Below are 10238 nucleotides of genomic sequence, written 5' to 3'. Positions count from 1 at the left end.
ATAGCGTAAGTCTAAGTTTCCACTTTAATAGAATGAGGATACTATGGCTTTAAAAATAAAATTGGGGGGAAATAACCTAATTGCAATTCCCATAAAGAATGAAATTCATTTAATCTTTTATGTCTTGTGAAAGTCATTCAACAAATATTTTTGAATCCTAAGGCACTATACACTGATAATAGAAACTTAACCCTGATTAGTGAATATAATTAGTTCAAATTTAGTCACACTGAGTCAAAATTGATATGGTATTGCAGTAAGAGAATTGTGAGAATTAGATACCTTATCACAAGCATTTGCACAGTGCCTAGTTCATATACTGAGATCAGTAAACGTTAGCTAATATTATATGATCTCTTTAATACTTAAATTTGTCAAGATCTCTTTTAAAAAAAAAAATGCCAAAAGATGAAAAACACTAATATGTTAGGAATATTACCTATCACCATCAAGCATTAAATAAAATGTTTATAATTAACTTTTGCATATTTATACATTTTATTATGTGTATATATATGTGTGTGTGTGTGTGTATATACATATATATATATACACTAGAACAGGCCTTTGGTTATTGAAAGCAATCAATAATGAATAGAAATAGTATAAAGAAAACAGTAAAGTTTTTTACACCTTCAATTTTAAAAATTGGTAACATCGCCTACAGCCATGCCACCTTGAACAAGCCATATGTGATCTGATCTTGGAAGCTAAGCAGGGTCGGGCTTGGTGTTAGTACTTGGATGGGAGATCACCTAGGAAGACCAGGTGCTGTAGGTGTAAAAAATAAAAAATAAAAAAAATAAGGGATTGTAAGCTGACTAGGTCCTTGCAATCTGTGAGGTCAACCAAGGGTTGCCTCGACTAAAACAAAAATATATATATATGGTAATATGCTTAAATTCTTTTTATTTTTATAGTCTTTTCCTTCTGTAGTTACAAGGAAAATTAAAATTATTGTCATACTTTCAGAATCTTTGCTCTCAAAATTTGTTCAGCTAATTCAAACATTTTAATATCCATTTCTATCTGCAGTTCATTATTTGAATTATTTAAAGAGTAAAAGTATATAAATTATATTTAGAAGTAGTAGAACTCAACTGTTATTGAATCATTCTAGTTGTGCAATAGGTATTGGATCATAGGATTTTTTGAAAGGAATCTCTCTGATTCAGAATGTACAGAACTTCCTCATGTTCTCATTTCTAAAATTTGTTTCTTCTCTCCTTGGCACTCACTGTATGTCCCAACTTTTTACTGTACAGTCTTTAAGTATATAGGTGACTTTTTCATCTACTGACTCATGTTTGTTCATTTATACAGGAGAACAAACGTATGTAATTTTTACCAGTGATGTTTAGAAAGTATTTTCCTCTACTAGAAATTTTGAATAGGAAATATAAAATATAATTTTTGAACCTAATTAATTATCACATCACCAGAATTTTCAGTTTGGAACATGTCTATTGCCTAAAGTGAGGTACATCCTTATTCTAGACTGCAATAAAATTTTTTGACACTTAAAGAGTAGAAATTCCAGGAAAATGTGTTTTTCTCAGCAACTATCTATGAAACAAAATTTAGGCATTTGAACTGATTTGGCAGCAACATGTTTTTCTTCTGAATGTGAAATTAAATTTGTGTAATGTCATGCCAATGCTAAAATAACATCTTATACATGGAATATCACCCTTTCTTTTAAAAAATCTTAGTGACTTATTTGTGAAGGGGCTAAGACAGTGGTTCTCAAACTTTTATCTGCATAAAAAATATCTGAGTTTATTAAAAATATGGATACCTAGGCCTTTCCCAAAATATTCTGATCCAGTGGATCTGGGGTGAGGCTTACATTTTAGGCAATTCTAATAGAAGTGATCCATAGACCACATTTTGAGAAACGAGGAGCTAAGATATGCTAACCTCACAGTGTTACAAGTGCTAAGCGAAGTAGTACAGCATAGAGATTTAAGAGCATAGACTTAAAAATCAGCAAGATCCCAGCCAGAATCTGGGTGGTCTAATTTTTCTTGTTTTTAAAGGCTGATAAAATTTATTTTAGAATGTTATTGAGAATCTAAAATATATTGATACAGATATGAATAAAATTTATGAGTACTTAGCACTGAGCCTGGCAGAGAGTTAACACATTATAAAAATAGTTGCTGCTATCAGTCATAGTAGTAATTTTATTATTTAGTATTGTTTTTACCTTTATTTGAAAATGTTCCTTACCTTCTAAATAATAATACACATCTCACATTCTGTCATAACTTCTCTCTTCCCTCAACATAAACACACATGCACACGCACACACACTCACGCATGTCCTCTCTCCCAAGAAATGACTGAAGAACTAGTTTGGCAATTTGGCATAAGACTGGAAAGTTGTTGGGTTTTGGTTTTGGGTTTTTTGTTAAACCCTTGGCTTATATATAAAAAGTAACTGATAGTTGTGTGAACATTTTCACAACTAAATAACTAGGAGAAAGCCTTAGAAATTTGGCTAGCTCCTCAATCTACATAAGTTTCATTGAATTGACATACTAATTATATGAGTTTTGTGAGGCACATACAGAAATAACTTAAGCATTGTATTTTGAGAAATTTATTTTAGGATACCCATGTAGGAACCAATTCTTCAAATGCATTTTCTCCTCTTTGGTTTCATCCTGACACTATCCCAAGAAACTTAACAAGATTTTATTTTTCTTTTCTAAAAAATGACATCAGAGATGTCTAAGCATGTGTAAATTGCCTCCTGAGTCCAGAGTCAAAATCAAGGGAGTTCATGAAAGGATTCAAGCTATGCTCCACCTTTCTCCCAGTTTCTACAAATGGAAACACTTTCCATAAAAAGTACAGATGTTAATGTAGGGAGACAACTGGATACATACTGACTCTTACTAGGTCCCTTTATTTTTGAGATAGAACTGTCCAATTGAACAGCTGTGAACCTTCTTTTTATTGTACAGGCTTACAAAGTTCTGCTTTCAAATCATTGTTCATTCCATTGTAGAAACATTACCAGTTTTTCTTCTAGTGGATTGCAAATTATTATGTCTTTCTTTTAGCTGCCAGTTGTTTGTAACATTTTGCATAGGCCTCTAGGTGCATTGCATAAGAAAACTAAACATACATAGATATTGCATCTATATCTATATATGTTAGAAGTGACACATGTCACTTCTAACCTGGAATGTGAAAAGCATTCATCCATTCAGAGCTATTTCCTCAGGAAAAGTTTACAATAGAATTTAAGGAAAAACTGTTGAGCCGATACCTATTTTTTAAAATTAAATTAGATATTTAGATATTTTTAAACGTATTGTATTACTGATTAATTTTTAATGTTTATTTCTGGGTAGTTTTTTTTTGTAAAGTTTGTTTGTTTTAATGGGCAATTTGGATGAATGTTGTATAGAGAGGAAGGTTAATCAAAATTGTGCAATTATTTTTACAGCTGAAAGAATAAAGTGTGGTACAGATACATATATATAAACAGTTATTTCCTGAGGGAGTATAGTGGACTTTAGCATCAAAATAAAAATATATGAATTAGTTTTCTTTGTTTTTATACTGGTGACATTGAGTGAGAGTTGATATGTAAATTCACTGTACACAGAGTTATGAACATCCAACATATGAGTCCTTTTCTTTTACTGAGTGGTTATATACTTTACCCACCCCAAAGCCACCAACCCCACTCCCCCAATGCCAGTCCACTCTGAATTAATAGCACCACTTGGTGGCCAAAGCTAGGAATTGTATAGAGTACCAGCATTTCTTCCCCAGCAGCAAGCATATTTTCTCTCGCTAGACACTATTGCACTGGAATTTGACAGACTTGGCCAGAGTTATATCTGTTATGCTTTTGAAGGATCTAGCTATATAAAGAAAGTTAAAAAATATAAGTCAAGGAAAATACTTGGGCTGATATAACATTTTTTAAAATTTAAAATAGAAATTTTGTATTCCAGGTATAACTAACTTTCATAGAAATTATTAAAGTAGTCATAAATATTTTAATTTCTCATAAGAATAAAATTAGAGGAAGCCAAAATTTAAAACTTTAAATACCATATGTCTTGACTCATGCTTATTTTGAATCTCAGTAAAAGATTAAATAAAATTATACTGAATGTTGCAAAATTGTCAGATTAGTCTATTTTAAATAGACTAGGTAGCTATTTTACTAAATTCCGAAATATCTAATATTAATAGGAATATTGTGAGGACTAAACAGACTTGGAGTTGACCATGACTTTGGATGGGAATGTAAGTTAAGTGTTTTAGATGTGATTGCTCTAACCCTTTTTAAGTGAGCTGTAACCTTAAAGAGAGAGGACATACAACACAACAGAAAGATATAGCTAACTGCTGGCCAATAAGATTTATGCCAGAACTGAGAAGGACTCTTGGAGTAGCATGATGTCGTTCAGTCTAAGGAGTATCTAAAAATTTATATCACGATAAAAGGGAATTGAACATATCCCAGGGATTAAGTTGAGGAGAAATCTGAAAATAACTTTATCTTGAGAATTCTAGAGGTTCTGGGAGTCACACATTAGATTTTTATTTTTTCTGAATTTCTGACTGAAGTCACTGTTAGCAAGAGAACCTTTGGAACAGACTTAATAGAACATGTATAACTTTGAGAAGGGGAATGTCTCATAGAGAGTTTGCATTTGAGTAGCTCCTTTAAGAAAGCAGAATAGGTAATGGGTCATTGATGGGCTTCTATATTCGAAAGGAATGAAAAAGTTGAAATGATGGTAGGATGCATTTTATCTGATTGGTCCAATAAAATAAATACATAAAGACATTAGAAATGTCATGCTCAATGGAACTAACATCTTAAGACTAGCACCAGGTTGCCCAACGTGTTTACTTCTGTGGGTGGGGCTTTCCGGTGTTTGCAGAGGCCACCGAAAACCTGTGAGACTCTGCCAGGAAGAATCACCATGCTTTGCTCTATCAGTAATCCTAGGAATCAGATGGGAAATCCTGAAGCTTGAATAAAGAATGTGGCTCCCGACTCTGTGTGTGTGGGGTGGGGGGGTGGGGGTGAATTATATATGTATGTAGGGATGTGGGAGGGGAGAGGAAGGGAGAGAATGAGAATATAACAATAACAACCACAATTATACTACTTATATAGTCTTTATTATAGGAAACCAAGCTTTATTCTAAGTGCTTTATATACTAACTCACTTAATCTTTTAAAAACCTTATGAAGTAGTACTATTATCTCTGTTTTACAAATGAAGAAACTGAGGCATAGGAAGGTGCAGTAATTTACCCAAGTTCCCATAGCTCTTAAAGAGCAGAGATGGAACTTGAATGCACCCTGATGATCTAGTGCTAGGCAGAACGTTCTTGTTTGGCCATTTTCATTGAAGGATGTCTCAAATGCTCAAATGGAGTCAGAATTGTTTATAGTTGCCCAAGAAATAAAAACATCTATTTTTGGAATCTCCTTTCTGGAAGACATCATACACCAAACTATAATTCAAGGATCTTAGAGACACATCTGCATAGGAAGAAAGGCTGACTCCCTTTGACATCCCTTGAAGTACTGCTCTGAGATCAGTAAGTCCCATTGGCCTACATGGGACAAGTCAACAAAATCCTTTCTCCTAATGAATGAACCAAGTGAACAGAATGGTTGGTTGGGTGAGTGGGTGGGTGATTTAATTATCAGAGGTTTGAAGATTTGATTTTAGTTTTTTTTTTTTTTTTTTTTTTTCTGTTTTGCTACCAGAACCACTCTGAAGGCTTTGTCAAGGTTGGCTTGAATTCTAAATAAAGGGCCCTTTTTGATAAGACTGGTTACCTATGAGTGTCAATAGGGTGGCTAAGAGTGGTGGTTCACAAGACAGATTGCTTGAATTAACTAACTACTAACTAGCTCTATTACTTTATATAACTTCATTCAGTATTTGATGCCATCATCATCATCATCCCCAGCCTATGAGAATGTTACTGGTTGTTAGTGATCTGATAAGGGAGAGATATATGATATATGACAAAGAGTGGCGTCTTTGAAACACTGTTATTCCCAAGGCTTCAGAAAACAGCACTGTGGGCATAAGTCCATCATGAATATCTCTTGTGTATCTTGGTGAAGAGAATAGTTCACTGAGAAGGTTGAGGGGCATTGGATGAGGTAGTATAGTACTGAAACTCACACTAGTCACCTGGCTTGGTCTTGAAAAACAGCATTCATTGCATTTGACTCAGAGTGTTGCATAGTTGTTCAAGCCCTGTGCAGGCTAGAAGGCAGCTGCAGATGGTTGTACAGTGTCCTACTTTCATTAGGTTTCTGTGTTTTGAGAATGAATGTGGCTGTGGGCTAGAAGGGGCTAGGCAAAATTCCCTTTAGCTCTCCCTCACCAAATAAAGATACTTAAGAAGGTACATAAGGAAGGATATATTCCAGTGTTACCTGGTTATCTGAACCCAAGCATGATCAAAGAAGGTACAGAGTAGAAGAGGTAGTTACTTTGCGGTAGCACATTGGTGGTTAGGGGTTGCATTCATCCCTTATTGGAAACTGGAGGCTCTAGGGACACCCTGGGTATTATTTTTTTAAGGACATTTAAAGACTTTAAGGAACACAAGAGGAGGTTACCTAAAAAAGTACCTGACTGACAACATAAAACATCTTTGGAGAAACTTAGAAAGAAGCCTGGTTGGAGCACATATCTACCTGGTTTGTCCTTCTATATTTTAAAAATTATATATAATTTTCCGCACTCAACAGAATCTAATCTCCTTCTCACCTGGCATTTAGTAAATAAGCTATTTCATCTATATTGCCAATTACATAAGTTGATTTTAAAGATGCTTTGCTTTTAACATCAAAATCTCTTGATAACTAGTAAATTAGCCCATAATTTTCTTCAAAATTTACCTTTTTAATTTTTTTATATTAAGCAGTATTCCATAATCTACTTTGTTCTTAAATCTCTAAAACTCACTTCAAGTAACTAGACTGTCATTACGTGGAGCACAGCCACACTGTTGTGTCACTATGGCTGTGGATGTCTTTCATAAGCACTAGTGACACTGATGACCTATTAGGGCATTCACTTTGTTTTTCCAGCTGCAGAAATGAGTTTATACTGATTCACCCACATTTTCACCTATCCCGCTTATGACCAATGACTTACTAACTATAGACTTTGTTATGACTAGCAGAGTTTTAAAATATAATTTGTGTCCAAGAAGCTGTGTAGAGTTTACCCTTACTCCAGCCACCCTTGACTATGTGTCTGTCTCCACACTAGACTATAAACTCTTTTGAGAGAAGGGACCACATCTTTGTATCTCTAGTCCCTGGCTCACCAAGTGCCATCATCATCCTCTTCATTATCATCATTCATAGCTAGCATTTTTAGTCTTTAGACTTTACATGGATTTTCTAATTTAATTCCTCTAGCAATCATATGAGGTAAATAATATGATTATTTTTATAAGAATGGAGAAACTGAGGTTTAGAGAGGTTAGTTAGTCTAAGATTAAGGGGCTCAGTCCATTTTTTTTTTTCAACCAAACTGGAGAAAAAGCCATTTGGATGCAGATTCAGTGTTCATCTTATTTGCGTCATATTCAAAACGACAGATCTAACCAGCTATAGAAACTATAGATAATACAGGTAGTCCTTAATTACAAGAGGTCTTCATTCTAAAGTTCATGTATGAGTCAAGTGCTTTTCCATAAAATACTTAAATTATGGATTGGGTCTCAGACCACCCTATAAAAAACTATGTGCCAAATTACTTTTAAAAAAATGAACCCCCTATTCTCTCAGTATGATACCCCCAGAAATTCTGATCTACTTGAATAAAAAGAAGTTTAGAAATATCTCTTATAATATTTCTTAGGCATATATATATTTAAAATCATATCTTAAAATATGTTAATCTAGTAATATTGCTTTTCTCCAATCTCACTTTTCAAGAAATAATTTTATTCAGTTCTTCATGGTCCTCTTCAATATTAATGTGTCTGTTACTTCTAGAGCTACTCTTTAAGTTGCTTTTGTGACATGACTGTGAGGAGGCTCTAGGACAGGGAAGGGATAGAGAGGAGTCTGCCAGGTGCAGTCCAAACAAAAGGGGCTTCAAGAGAGAGGAGAACTGGCTGGGAAAGCTCTCCGTCTGTAAGCGTGGCTCACAATTCACATTTTCCCCTGATTGGGGGATGCCTAATTGATTTTCCAAGTAGATCACAGTCTATTTGGTTGAATGATATCTAAAAAGTGACTCACTATGTTTTATTCCATTTTACAAAATATGTTAAATGTACCTTAAAAATAGATATTTCAGAGTTCTGTACTGAGTGTTTTACCTTTAGCCAAGTGCCTGTTTAAACAGTAGATAGGCAAGATAATTACAAGTTACCTTAAATGTGGGTCATATTAATACCTTTAAAGGCTCTTAGCACTGAAAAAGATGGTTGCAACCCATCCCATATGTAATCTTTTAAAAATACTAAACTGTAAATAAATATAATGAATTTCATCAGTTATAATTTTCCCAAGATGACCACTTCCATGCTTTTAAATTTATTTTTATTTTCTTGTTATCTTAAGTTTGTGCTTAGATTTTTGCTTTTGTAGAAATCTAGCACTGACTTTTGGCATAAAAAGGCTATTCAGACTCTATTAATGGGTTGGTACAAAAAGACTGCTGTTACATTCCAACCTTGAGAAATAGTTTCTTCTTATGTATACGTTTGTGGAGGAAGAACCTCGGTGAAGTTGTCTGTACCTTCTCCTGTAAGAAGTACATGCATAGAAGTCTGTCAAAAGTTATCTGTAGAGAGATGTTGCCCGGAATCTCTCCCTACTTTCTGTTTTACCAAATGGGTAAATAAAAGGTGTATTTATTTTGAGAGAGTGTGTTTTTATTTTACTTCAACAAAGGAGACAGGATTTTCTCCAAAGTTTGTATTCTTAATACTGTAACAAATATATCATGCTGAGCAAATAGTTTTAAGACAATTGCTGCTGAAAACATCAATAAAGATTATGAGCTTCTTCATATGTTGATTGGTATTTGAGGATATTTTTGGAGTAGAAACATTTATTAGCTATTGGCTTATATAGTAAAATTTGTTTTCATAATAAAGCTCTCTTACCTAAGTTTAAAATATTTCCTGAAACTGAGCTCTGGAGTCCTGTGCAGTAATGTTGGCTTTGGAGTTCATGTGTCCACGACCTAACATAACTGTAATAAATTCATCTTTTTCATATGTTAAATAAATCTACCAGATTTTCTTCCTTTGTTATTAAAATGTTTTTCTAGTACCAGTTAGTTGGGCATGTTCATGTGTCTCTCTCGTACTATATTGTCTTTCAAAAGTCTTTATATTCATGTAATCATTCCATCAAGACAATTTGTAATGGCAACTTTTTGTTTTTATGTTTGATTCGGCTTTGCTATGTTGTGTCCTTTAAGGGCCATATGTGATCACTAGTCTGCCATCTCCACTATGAAGCTATGGCAAGATTTCAGCATTTTTTAATGTCTTTATGGTAGAAAATCTTGAATTTGTTTATATGTACAACAGTCTACACTTTGTGTTTTCATTCTTTCCCACCGAATTCATCTTCTGTTCAACTGAAATTGTGTTGTTCCTTATTTTGCATTTGTATAAGAATTCACTGTCTAAAAATATAACTTTCTAAATAGATAACCTTATGGAGAAAAATTAATTAGAAAGGTTAATTAGGAGGCAGTTCTTTAAATTGTGATTCAAAATTTCAGTATTTTGACATCACTGTTCTTTTATTCATTTAAAAATTTACATTGAAAACACTGCTTCTACGTCTACGGCCATGCCACCCTGAACAAGCCCAATCCCATCTGATCTCGGAAGCTAAGCAGGGTCGGGCCTGGTGTTAGTACTTGGATGAGAGACCACCTAGGAAGACCAGGTGCTATAGGTGTAAAAAATAAAAATAAAAAAATAAGAGATTGTAAGCTGACAAGGTCCTTGCAATCTGTGAGGTCAACCAAGGGTTGCCTTGCCTTAAAAAAAAAAAAAAGAAAGAAAATGCTGCTTCTGAAAAAGTAAATGAAAACTACATACAGATTCCTGGGTGAACGAATACATTCTTGAATGAAATTAAATCTTAACTTTTATTCATTTTTTTCTGGAGGAAATGGAATATAAAAGTGGTTGCTATAGTCAACTAACATTTATTAAGTATGTAGTGCTGTGTATTATGC

At 33.8% G+C, this 10238-nt stretch overlaps 1 protein-coding gene and 1 pseudogene across 10 annotated transcripts in view; both read left to right on the top strand.

Annotated features, from left to right (window-relative positions):
- The window catches only part of EHBP1 (EH domain binding protein 1), a 308554-nt gene that overhangs the window by 285306 nt on the left and 13010 nt on the right, over positions 1-10238 (top strand). The gene's annotated exons all lie outside the window — the stretch shown is intronic.
- Positions 9835-9955, top strand: LOC112478013 (annotated as a pseudogene).

The sequence above is a fragment of the Pteropus alecto genome, unplaced genomic scaffold (assembly GCF_000325575.1).
Source record: "Pteropus alecto unplaced genomic scaffold, ASM32557v1 scaffold131, whole genome shotgun sequence".
Taxonomy (NCBI): Eukaryota; Metazoa; Chordata; class Mammalia; order Chiroptera; family Pteropodidae; genus Pteropus; species Pteropus alecto.
Note: the sequence above shows the minus strand (reverse complement) of the source record. Positions and strands in the feature narration are given on the sequence as shown.